The sequence below is a fragment of the Camellia sinensis genome, chromosome 2, assembly GCF_055761805.1.
Source record: "Camellia sinensis isolate YWXY chromosome 2, ASM5576180v1, whole genome shotgun sequence".
Lineage (NCBI taxonomy): Eukaryota > Viridiplantae > Streptophyta > Magnoliopsida > Ericales > Theaceae > Camellia > Camellia sinensis.
The window spans coordinates 214,893,906-214,906,963 of record NC_138962.1 but is presented as its reverse complement, the minus strand read 5'-3'; the positions used below and the strand labels follow the sequence as shown (position 1 = coordinate 214,906,963).

The 13,058-nt window shown below is 31.6% G+C and overlaps 1 pseudogene; it reads left to right on the top strand.

Annotated features, from left to right (window-relative positions):
• LOC145788843 (SKP1-like protein 21) overlaps nt 1-13,058 on the top strand; it is a 36,095-nt pseudogene that overhangs the window by 18,094 nt on the left and 4,943 nt on the right.

The window sequence follows — 13,058 nt, the reverse complement described above, 5'->3', positions numbered from 1 at the left end:
GTACAACCGGGCAAGTTTATAGACAGTAATGATTAACTAGCCCGGTCGCCCTTTGGCATTTTGAAGACCGAAGAAATGTTACCCCGGTCGAAGTTTAGGTAATCCCAGTCACGCTCGCACGGACGGAATTAAGGGGCAATTGAGAGGGAGATTTATGATCTGGAATTGGGCCGAGGTAACGACCGAGCAAGTTGAGAGCCTAATGAAGCATGGGGCTGAGATGACCGGCGATCCGCCCATAGATGGGCTGCCAAGACTTGGGCCGGGCAGAAGTTGGGCCGAGAGTGTGCCGCACAAGACCGTAAAGAGGCTGCTCGGCAAGGCAGTGCTCGGTTGGACCGAGCTGCTTGATCAGGCGATGGTAGAGCCAATCAAGCTGAGTGACCGGCGCCCGGAAAGGCGTGGTTAGCTGAGATAATCATTTGATCGGCAGGGAGGCCGACCACAGGAGGTGCCCGGGCTAGGCTTTGCCGAGATGCCGCCTAGCCCGGTCCTCCTTGGGCTTAGCCAGTGAGGTGCTTGGGTATGAAGCACAGCACGGCCGTGGATAGAGCAGCTCGGCTGCCGAGCTCCAGCTGAGAAGGCAGGCAGTTGAGATTAGGTGATAATCAGCAAGGTTTATGCTGACAGATGGGATAGCGGAGCCACGTGTCAGGAGATGACTGGGAGTAGATATGGGGCGCAGAGGGTATATAAGCATGTCTGCACCCCCCATATGCGACGGACGAACATTTTTGGTAAAGAAATTCTTACACTTAAACACTCCTCTCTTTCTCTATCCTAAGGTGTGTTAACTTGATCGTCGGAGGGTTTTTCCGGCCACACACCGCCGGGTAGCTCACCCTTATTGGCTCGCAGGTGATCAGACAGAGACGGAGCTCGAAAGAAAGGAGTACGGGCTTGCCGGAATATTTGCTCCCCGTACAACTTCAAACAGCTGATGGTTCAATTGAGCAAGTCGAACAAGAAGTTGCCATGTTTTGCCCAATAATATGTCAGGAAATGCACACAGGTGTGGGATCTTCAAAGAATTACCCTATATCTCTCCCACCGCAACTCAATCAGTCCATGTTGAGCTTAATCCTTGATTACTGCCGATTCCATCAAGTACCAGGTCACTCTAACAAGGTTATCTGCATGCGAGAATTGTTGTTTGCCTTTCTTGGGTTGATGTTATTTTGATCTTCCTTATCTTGATTTACGTGGGTCAGGGATATTTTCAAAATTAAGGAACTGGTGTTTAGGCGTTAGCTCTTGTAGTATTTGTTCAAGATGATATATTTTGGGATGACTAAAAAGTAGCAAAGCTGGATATGACTTTTGACTGTTCTTATGTGTAGGAGAGGAAGTCTTTTGATGAGAAATTCATTCGAATGGACACAAAAACACTTTGTGAGTTAACATCTGCTGCTGACAGTCTCCAACCGAAGCCCTTGGTTGATCTCACCAGTCGTGCACTAGCACGTATGATTGAAGGGAAATCTCCCGAGGAGATACGTGAGACATTTCAATTGCCTGATGATCTTACAGAGGTGTCTTGTGCTTGCAAACAGTGTATATGCTTAGCATGTTCTTTAACTAGCTTTGGGGTAAACAGTAGGCTTTGTATTTTCTTCATTATATTGACTTAAATTCAATTGATCCAGGAAGAGAAACTTGAGCCTTTAAAAAACATTACTGATGATCCACGAATTCGGCTTTTGAATAGACTGTATGCTAGAAAGAGGAAAGAACTACAGGAGAGAGACAGATTAAAGGTAACTATGGTATTTTATCTGTTTTAAAAATGTCTAGTATTTATAATTTTTCATTCTATTTAATCCTTTGCTTGGTAGAAGCAGTCGTGGACTCAAAGTGATACCTGCATGTTAATACTGATAGCAGTTGGGCCTTCTATGTGTTTCAGAATGTTGAGGCTGAAGAGGAACGCATGGATGATCGTTCGGTTGATGACCTTTTGTCATTTACTAGTGGAGGTATCTTTTATCTGTGTACTTTTTCTCTGCTAAGTAGATTGGGGGTTTATCATTATTAATTTATTATTTTTATTAGCTTCATGAAAAGCTGAAATTGTATTTTCTGGCTTGGATTGGAAGAATAGCTTCTAAACTAGTATATTTTAACTACTGGTTCATATCTTGTTTCTTTAACTGTATTATCTGGGTCAATTATCAATAATTGTTAGCTACTGGATCTTTGATGGTTCAGACCATCTTATGGAATGCATTTGTTGAAAGTGGGAGTTGAAAACTTAAAAAGTGAAACAGTAACATCTTCAAAATTTGAATGTGAAACTGTAAAGTATGAACATGAAAGATACTTACAATGGCATATCTCCTTCAATCAAGACTTAATCTTAAAATTTAAATCTGAAATGGAAATCTTTGCAACACTTCTGACAAAAAAATGGAATTGTATCACATTGCATCTATTAGACAATAATTTTGATTTGTGGTTATTTGTGCTAAAAACAGACTTATCCCCACCATTGCATGCTGAGTTATTTGACATTGTTATTGAATTTTGATTTGTGGTTATTTGTAAGGAATATTTAAGTTTTTGTGCTTGATATCCTCAAAAAATTTATTATTATCTTATTGTTGTTGGTTACGGGAACAAAACTTTGAAAATAGTAATTAATAGGTGCTCCTCTAAATTAATTTCCTAGCTCCGCCACTGACCATGTAATAATTACTATCCTCAAAAAATTATTATTATCTTATTAATTACTTTTGAAATAGTAATTAATAGCAATCCTCAAAATATCCAAATGAGAACACCATATCCAGCTGATGATTTGCTTGATACAAGGAACAAAATGCAAAAAAGGGCGGCTTAATGATTGAAATATATTTTGGCAGTATGTTCTGTTTTTAGTTTCTCTTCGTTTATTTATGTAGTTGTGGATATAAAAACCTTTTGATTCAAGCATGATTTAAGGAAAATCAAGTTTATTGGTGATCGTGCATCCTGTTAGACAATCTTCACCGTATTTAAAAGGATTTAATTCTGTTGTGTACAAAACAACAACAAGAATAAAAGAAATAGAGAAAAGAAGAGAATATGTTTGATTACAAAAATCAAACTCAAAATAAAAATAAATAAATAAAAAACGACAGATTTTATTTTGTTACAAAAACAAAATTAAAATCTGAATAAACAAACAAATAAAAACCAGAATAATAATTAAACAACTTACTTGATTAATTTCTTTGAATAATTATTTGATCAAGTCCAGTGTTTGACACTGTGTCCTTAAGACAGATTCGTCCTCTCCATGGTGCTTTCAGAATGTGGACGTCTATCTCCCAGGATAAAATGATCTACTACAAACAATAGCAGCACTACAAATTGTTTGCCTTACGAACACACTAAGTGTTTATACTCTCTCTGACAAGAAAATAATGCAGCAAAATGAAGAGGAAGTTTGCAGAATTATGAAGGACGAAAATTAGAGTTGCAAAATCCAAATGAGGGTGGTCCTATTTATAGATGTGAAGGTGGCTCTTGGTTTTGAATTGAACAGGTATCATACCTGTTGGGTTTTGAATTCAAACAGATTTGAATTAATTCAAACAGATAGTAAAACGGGAAGGGCCCTGTTTGGGTGTGCATTAATTCCAAAACAGTTTATTTCTGTTTGAAAACGGGAAGGGCTCTGTTTGGATGTACACTAATTCCAAAACAGTTTATTTCTGTTTGAAAACGGGAAGGGCCCTGTTTGGATGTACAAAAAATCCAAACCAATTTAATTTGAATTCTGGATTTTATTTTAATAAAAAATAAAATTAAATTCAAAAGTTTTTGGCCCAAAAAGCACACACCACACACCAGCGCCCAAGCCCGCCCGACCGGACGGACGGCGGCGCGGGTCTAGCCCATAACCTCTCCCTCTAAAACACTTGGGTACCCCTTGGGGCACACCCCAAGTATCACACCCTAAGCCTTATAAACCCTTTCAAAACCTCCCACCAAATCAATGTGGGACAAGCCAATTTACAACCTTAAGAAATTTCCACCAAAACTCCATTTCTATGGAGCACACTTTGGCTTCAATTTCCCATTCACTCGGTAATGGTTTTGAGCAACCAAATATACCACGTGAATCACAACGCGGCATAGAACGCGTTACCACTTTGACCCGAGTAAATCGACACTCGGGGCCCACCTAAAAAATAGACCGAACTTAAGAAAAAATTCTGGTTTTATCCAGAATTTTATAACCATTTCCAACACATCCAACATATAGATCTAATGAGTTTTATTTATTTATTTATTGCATTATCTGTTATCTTAATTTCACAATCTCAGAACTGTTTTTTATTTTATTTAGCTTTAATGTAGCCTTTTAATATCTTTCCTGAAACTTCTAATGTGATGGAGGTGAGGTCTTAAATACAGTTATTGGTACATTTGTTTGTCCTTGATTATTCAACATTTAAAGTGATTTTTTGCTGAATTATTACGTGCTCTCACTAATGACTGCATCTTAGAGCATCTGAGATTCATTTGAGAAACATAGGCAGACAAATCTATCTTCTGGCCTTGTTTTCTTCATCACTTCCTATTGATGGACTCCATCATGTTGTGGATTCTGATTTGCAGGTTCTAAGGACACGAAAACATCTAAACCTAAAAGAAGAATCGTCGAAGAAAAGACCAAAAGAATGCTCCTTTCAACTGCACTGCTGTTTCAAATGATGCTTCTTCTTCGATTAATGCAATTGAATTCCATAGAAAGGTAAGTACCACATTAATTTTAAATTTTACATTTTCCTTTGTTCTGTGTTAATTTTTGGACAGTTATTAATTAGTGAATATATTCCATGAATGTTTTTTTGTCAAAGGAAAAACGATAGTGAAGTTACTATTGTCTTTTTACATGTTGCAGGAGTGTAATGGTCTTGATTCAGTATGTCATGATGCTAAGATTCATGATCATGTTCTCGAGATGTTGAAGCTACAAAATTTTCAAGGTTACAGTCTTGCACAGGAGGACGAGTTTGATGATGGTGATCTAGATGACGAGATAGATGCTGCATTGAAAGAAAAAATTGATAGGTGAGCTTAAATGAAGGGTTTTTAGTATCTGAACTCACACTCATGCATCTTTAAGGTTCTTCTTGTGACAATGTCCTGTTTTCCTTTTTCTTCAAGATATGCTATTATTGGTCTCTTCTTGTAGAGAATTTTCATTGTTACCTAGCCTAAAGATCCAGCTCTCAAAGTTTTCCTAAGGCCAGTAATGATCTCATCTCATGGTGTCTGTGTGAAATTCTACTGGGACATAAGCTGGTTTAATAATAAAAATAATAAAAATCTTAGTATGATTTCTTTTAACTTATCATCATTTATTATTACTCATATCTTTTCACATATATATTTATTTTTAATTGTATATTTTTTGATCTTACAACATATCCTCCAAAGATCCTCATCACAGCTAGTTAAAGAAAAATTTCACTTTACCAGTTACATTCCAATTCTTATGCTTTTTTATTGTATTTCAATTTTTTTTCACCCCTACGCAGGGAGGTGGAGGATTTTGCCCGGAGACTGAATTCAGACTGGCCTGAAAGAATGCAAGAGATTTTGTCTTTAGTCCCAGAAAGGAAGGCATCACCGATATCTACTAATGGCAATGGTTCCTTGAGGAGACATGCAAGTATGAATACTCTTTTCCCCAGAAATTGAAATGATTGGCATTTAAAGAACGCCCTTTTCTTTCTACTTTAACTCAAATGCATGCTTTTCCTCTCCTGAAATGAACAGACTAGTATATGTTTGTTTGTATATGCATGAACATCAACTCTTTATTCATTTTTTTTACCTAGTTCACTCTGTTGTGTTTGTAGTGTTCTATTAGTAGTATTTCCTCCCTTGATTTGAAACTTCTCCCTAGTTGGCTACAGCTCGTGTTTTCGCAAAGTCACCCCCCGCCCCCCTCCCGGCTCTCTCTTTCTCTCTCTCACTCGCAGACCTACACTTTTTAATACCCTCCATGTGTTTTGCACTTTTCACTCTCTTAACAGAACTATGTAAGGCCACTCAATGCCAATAGACTAAACAAGTCATTTGATACAGAAAGCCTTCTTCATTCAATGGAATCAGGGACGAAGCCAATGGGGGGCCATGGTCTCACCTATGTTTTTTTCAAAAAAAATTCTATTAGCCTTTTTATTGACCCCCTAAATGAGTATTCTATAACACGAGTTGCGTAATACTATCAATTCTATTGATTTGGGTTGGCCAACAAGAGAACCTAATTTGTAGGAAGAGAAGATACTTAAAAATCTGTTATGTGTTTTATTTTTTTAATTATAAAATTCATAGATGTAGATTTTTATATTTATAAAAGTCATGTCAGCCAATAAGTTCCTTAAAATGACAGTCTAACAAATTATACACTAAGATGCTAATTATATAGTTAAATAATTGAGATAATTTCACTATTTTTTTTATAACGCTTATGTAAGAAATTATCATATTCCATAAGTTAACTAAATGAAATGAATAATTATAATTGCAGGATTTTATATCTACACAAGTGTTTTTGTTTTGTGTTTTTTACAGGATATCCTGCCCTCACCCCCCCCCCCCCAAATACTTTGAGGTTTGAAAAGTATTCCTATAGTGCAGAACTTTATTTTGAAGCAGATATCATTACAATTCGGCATAACCGATGATTATGTGATTTTATTGTTCCTATGTGCAGGACTAGACCGCGGCCAAAAGTGAGAGATCCGTAAAACACAGGGACTTCCTTAGAATTGCCTTTGGCTCGAACGATTTTGACCATGTTGTTGATGGCACCTACTTGAGTTAGTAGTGCTGTTGTAGATCCACATGTAAGCTAGATAGGTATATACTCTCCTCTTCTTCTTTTTCTTTTTTCTTTTTTAAATGTTGATGATTGTGTTTGGCTTTCTTGAAATGCAATTTTGGTTTTAGGGGTTGATCTCTTGTATTCCAACCTTGAGGGAAAATCAGAAAAAGAAAAAGATAGAGAGAAAGAAAATCTGTTTCTTTGAGCCAATTTTGCTCAATTGTAAGGTTTTGTTTGGCTGCATCCATTGAAATTTTCTTGGTATTACATTTTTCGCCCAATGTTGTACCTTCATGAAAACATTCTTGTACATCTTTGTTGATTTCTTATTTTTTTTAAGGATAAATTGCAGTGAATCCCCTTAAACTCAACAATTAATTACCTCAAACTATTATTTTGTTACACTTACACTTTTCATTATGATTATGTTGTATGAAGCATACGACACACTTATTAATTTTTTAAGACAATAATATGTTATTAATTTTTTTAGGATAATAATATTATTTTTTGGTGATCTAATCTGCACTTTGACATTGTTGCCTTGAAAATTTGATAAAGGGCAAATTACACTATCAGTTCCTATAGTTTAGGACTTGTGTCACTTTGGTCCCTGATTTTTCAATTGTGACACATTTGACTCTAAATTTTAAATTTTGTTCCAAATAAGGACAATTGAAGATACCGTTGTTTAATTTCAAGGGCAAAATCGTCAATTTAATAAAATATAAACTAATTTGACAAAAATAAATGTCAAAAAAATATTTTTAATTTTTTAAAAATTATTTTTATCTATCAATGATAAAATTATGTAAAATTGATAAAAATTACATGATTAATTTTTAAAAATTAATTTTACATGATCATCATCTAAACACATAATAAAAATTAATTTGGTAAAAAAAAATGTCTAAAAGATTTATCAATTTTACATAATTTTATTTTTAGTGGATAGAAATAATTTTTAAAAATTCAAAAATATTTTTTTGACATTTATTTTTGTCAAATTAATTTATATTTTATCAAATTGACGATTTTATCCTTGAAAAATCTAATGATATATTCAATTGTCTTTATTTGAAACAAGATTCAAAATTCAGGATCAAATGTGTCAATTGAAAAGTCAATGATCAAAGTGGCACAAACCCCAAACTATAGGGACTATTAATGTAATTCACCCTTTAATAAATGTGTCATATTTTTTACACATAATTTAATTTTGTGTAAATCCCTAATAAAATTCTAACAAAAAGGATTAATTGTAACAAACAAATAGTTTGAGGAGGTCAACTGTTGAGTTTTAAAGTTTATGAGAGTAAAATGTAAACGGGTTATAGTTTAAGGGGGTTTAATGTAATTTATCTTTTTTAATTATTTTAAAAAGGGTAAATTACACTAACTTGAAAAAAAATACATCAAGTTTTGCATAATTACCCTAGATTTTTTTAAGTTTTAATTCATGTAATATTTTGTTCTATTTTTATTAATAATTCGTTAGTTATATGAATGAAAAATTGATATGTTGAAATATATATGTATATATATATTACCTTTGTTTATCGTTGTGTCTCCACATTATCTAAATTAGTTCTAGTCACTTTAGCTTTATTAAAAAACAAATCAGTGTAATTATATTAAATTTGTAAGATTTATTATATATATTTTAAAATTTACAAGGGTGTAGGTGTAATTTCACTTTTTTTATTTTTATTTTTAGAATGAGTGCTGCTATTAGCACTCCATAAATTATTTTGAACCCTCAATTTTTAGCTTTTTTTTATTACAATAATAAACTCAAATAAAATTATTACAAAAGACATCATTAATTTTAAGACATCTCATTTCACAATTAAATGTACACACCCACTACATCATGAATTAGGATTTATGAGAGCACTCACCTCTATCACTACTCAATCATCTTCTCCAAATTTTACCGTCAAACTTACCCACCCTCAAAACTTTGAAAACCCTTTGGTGGTAATATTCCAGCGGTAATTGTGACAATCATTTGATTACTTACACTTCTGTGGCAATGATAATGAGTGGAAATTTTTTTAGTAACCACAACTCCATAAGATGAGAGAAGTACAACAATAAAAGCTTAGAAGAGGTTCATAGGTTTGATGTTGTTCTTAACTTAAAGAAAATTGGCTTTGTAAAGGCAAAAATAATAAAATATGTTCGTCATTTTTTCGGGATTGAATTCTCGAACATGTGATCGAAATTCGGGAACATATGCCTGAATATTGTTTATTTGTTCGGGAACTGGTAATAGAATAGTTATTATTTGTTTGGAAATAGGCAACTGAATATTATTAATAGGTTCGGACCTGTTTTACTGAGAAAACTAAACCAATTATTATATTTTTTTATGTAAGAGAATAAATTATTATGAGAAAATTAAGAAATTATGTGTATATATATAGAGAGAGAGCATACTAACTGTGACAGTAGTGGATAAGGTAACAAAGACAACAATCACATTGCCTCCTTTTCTTCTTCTTCTTCTTCGTGGACTTTGTTAGGAATTTTTTGGAAGTGGGGTTTTTTTGAGATGTGGGAGATGTATATTCAATGGGTAGAATATTTTCACAAGGATAATTTTGGTATTATTTGGGAGGAGAAAAAGAAATTTTAAAAGTTTCAAAATTTATAAGTGAGGGTCCAAAAAAATAGGGGGTTCAAAATAATTCATAGGATGCTACAACAATGATTGAGACTCTCTTTTTTAGAGACCTCTACAATCTCCTTTGGATCTCAACCATTGATGATGTGAACCCTACACATACATGAGTGGGTCCCACACATATATCAATAGTTGAGATCCAAAAGAGGTTATGGGAGTCTAAAAAAAAAAAAGGAGTCCCAAGCATTTTTCAAGACGCTATAGTACCACTCTTAATAATTCTTTTTGAAAATTCAAACTTTTAAAAAAGGCATAATTATTACATTTTGAATTCAAATTTTAAAGAATAAAATTCCAAAAGTACCCTTCTATTCTCATTTTTAAATATATTTATAATTACTTTATAAGAAATAATTTTAGAAACTTTTAAATTTAAAATTTTAACTTTTTAAAATGGACATATTTTGGGACAATAAAATAATAAAATTGGACTGAGGGAGTATTATAAACGGAATTATTAACTATTATAAGTGAATAGTTATTTTACAAAATAATCATTCTAATTTATTCTATTTCAATTTTATTTTAGAGTTAATTACCTAAAATTCATATTTACAAATGTTATGATAACTCAGGTCTTATTTAAGATTTTTTGAATTAATAAGTCTTATTTAGTAAAACTTAGAATATTATCAATTTTTTCAATTTTTAAAACTAAGAACATTATCAATTTTGCAAGTAATGTTCTAGATAATTGTTTCACTAATTGATGAAAAAAAACAGAGTATAAGATTAAACGTTTTTGCTCTTCTATCATAATGCTTTTTTATAGACACAATTTTCAGCTTTGCACAAAAAAATAATTTAGTTTTTTTATTAAAAAAAAAATTGCACATAATTTTTTTTTAATTTTTTTAATTTAAAAGTTGATGTTTTAAAGTTTTAAAAATCAAAATAAATGTCAAATCATTATATTCCTTTATAGATAATCATAAATGATGAACAATCATTATTTAAAGGGTAATTCCGACTATTAAAAATTTAATGGGACTTGAAGGTCAAAAAAAATCTTAGTCAAGATTTAATAGAGTATAAGTTTACAAATTAAAATTTGTGTATAAATGTCTCTTTACTTTGTGAATCAAATATTACTTTAAAGCTTGTTTGGGAAGTTAAGTATTGTGGTTTAGGGTTTATGACATATATGTCCAAACAAGGAAAGTCCCAAGTACTAATTTTGAAACAAAATCAGATTCCAAAACTCATTTCACAAACGAAACTACTTCTTTTTGGGGTACTTAGCGGTGTTTTATAAAGTTGATAAAAATTAATTTTTTGACTTTTTTGATGACATTTTTAACAAAAAAGTTGATTTTTTTGGTGATTTTTTTTTAAAAGACTTGGTAAAAAGTGAAAAAACTTGCTTTTTACTAAGTTCTCAAAAGGACACAACTATTTTGGGAAATGGATTATAATTTACTTTTCAGATTATAACCCACTTCCTCTTTTACAAAAAAATTGTTTATAAGTAACTTTTTATCAAAAAATTGATTATAAATCATCTTTCTAAAATAGCCCAAAGGAAACTACTACTAGGGAGCAACTTGGCCTGCGTGAGTGTGGGTGGGGTTGAGAAGTTGTTTAAGTTTAATTTGAATTGTGTTGAGAGTTATTTAAATTTGAATTGTAACTCAAAATTATCTATTTAAGCCTGGCTTGAATTAGGCATAAATTTCATTTTTTAAATAGTCTAATTAATTTGTTAAAATTACTCTATTAATATTTTTTTTTAATAAAATCATTAATAATAATAATAATAATAGTAATGTGAGAGAGATAAGAATTGAATAATGATGTCCCGCTATCACGGCCTTCATAATTTTCAAATGAGAAGAGAAAAGGTTTTGTGTTATGCTATTTGTGTATAAAATTATATTTAATATAATCTATCCATCTAAATTATTTTAATATCATTCCAAAATTAAAAATTTATATGTGTATTTAATATTTTTTTCATATAGTTATAATTATAATTATAATTCGAACTTCACATTGTTTGGGTAATTTGATGTCTTTATCCAAACCTGTTTAAATTTAATTTGGACTTTTAATTTTTTGTCCAAACCCACACTAAATTCAAAAAAATTTTACCTATATTTAAAAAAAATTCAAATTGAATTCGTATTACTCGGATTGAAACTGTCCAAGTTATACATCTACCTACTACTACTTCTTATAAGGGTAAATTACAAATACACCCCCTAAGATTTGCTTAAAATACAGATTGCTTCATGTGGTTTAAAAAATTACAAATACCCCCTTATTAAAAAAATTTATTTAACAGAATTAATTAAAAAAATAAAATTCATAATTGCTCTCCTGTACAATAATAAAATTACCTAAATTATTAATTGAAACATATTTTAATACCATTAAAAACTGTTAATTAACTTGATGATTTATTAATAAAAGGAGTGATTTGTGATGAAATTAGAAACTTCAAAAGGTTGAATGTAATTTTCGAAACCAAATGAAACGATTCGTATTTTAATCAAATATCAAAAAATGTATTTATAATTTACCCTTCTTATAATTAAGAGCTTTTGATAATTTTTCATCCTTTGTTAATTATAATCCTCTCCATTTCTTATTTATAATGAAGAAGTTTCATTTCATCATCTACCGGTAAATGTAATATTTTTTTTAATTTAAATTAATTGTAAATTTACATTCTTATTTGATAACTATTAAATAGGAAAGTCACTCATCCCACCCAATACTACAAAGACATTAAGGTCCTTTTTAGGAAGTGGGTTATAATTAACTTTTCAAATTATAAACCACTTCTTCTCTCACAAAAAAATTATTTATAAATAGCTTTTAACCAAAAAGCTGATTATAACCTTCTTCTCAAAATAGGCCTAAAACCTGTCCAAACTAGAAACTCCTAATATTTTTACTTACCATAATTTGATACCAACCCACTCTAAATCTTCATTTGGCATGTTAGACTTTTTTTTGATTTTTTTGGTTATTTTAAGACATAAAAAAAATAAAATAAGTTTTTTAGTCTAATAAGATAAAACATCATATTTAAACAATAATTATTTCTTTTTTTCTCTCATAAAAGTCAAAAAAATCAAAAAACTTATCCCAAACGAAATTTTTTTAGTCCCAGACTAAAATAACCAAAAAATTAAAAACCAACCCATATCCCAAATGAATCCTATCAGATTCCCAAAACCCTTCTATTTATAGAGCCTTTTTTTTTTTTTTTGGTCTAAACAATTTATAGAGCTTTTGATACTCTGTCGTTCTCAATTCAACTCAACCCGCTCTCTTCAGCAATTGATAAATATTTAACTCAAATCAACCATAAAGGGTGAGCCAACGCCCAATAGAGATATACTAAACACAATATGAGCAACAACTAAGACTTTAGCAATTGATAAATATTCAACTCAGATCAACCAATTCATACACTACTTTCGTTACATGACCACTGCATTCATGTTTCATTTCATTTTTCATTTTTTATCCAATTCACAATTCAACTACGGCTCAGAACCTAGCCAACAACCTAGATGAAACGGTAACTCATGT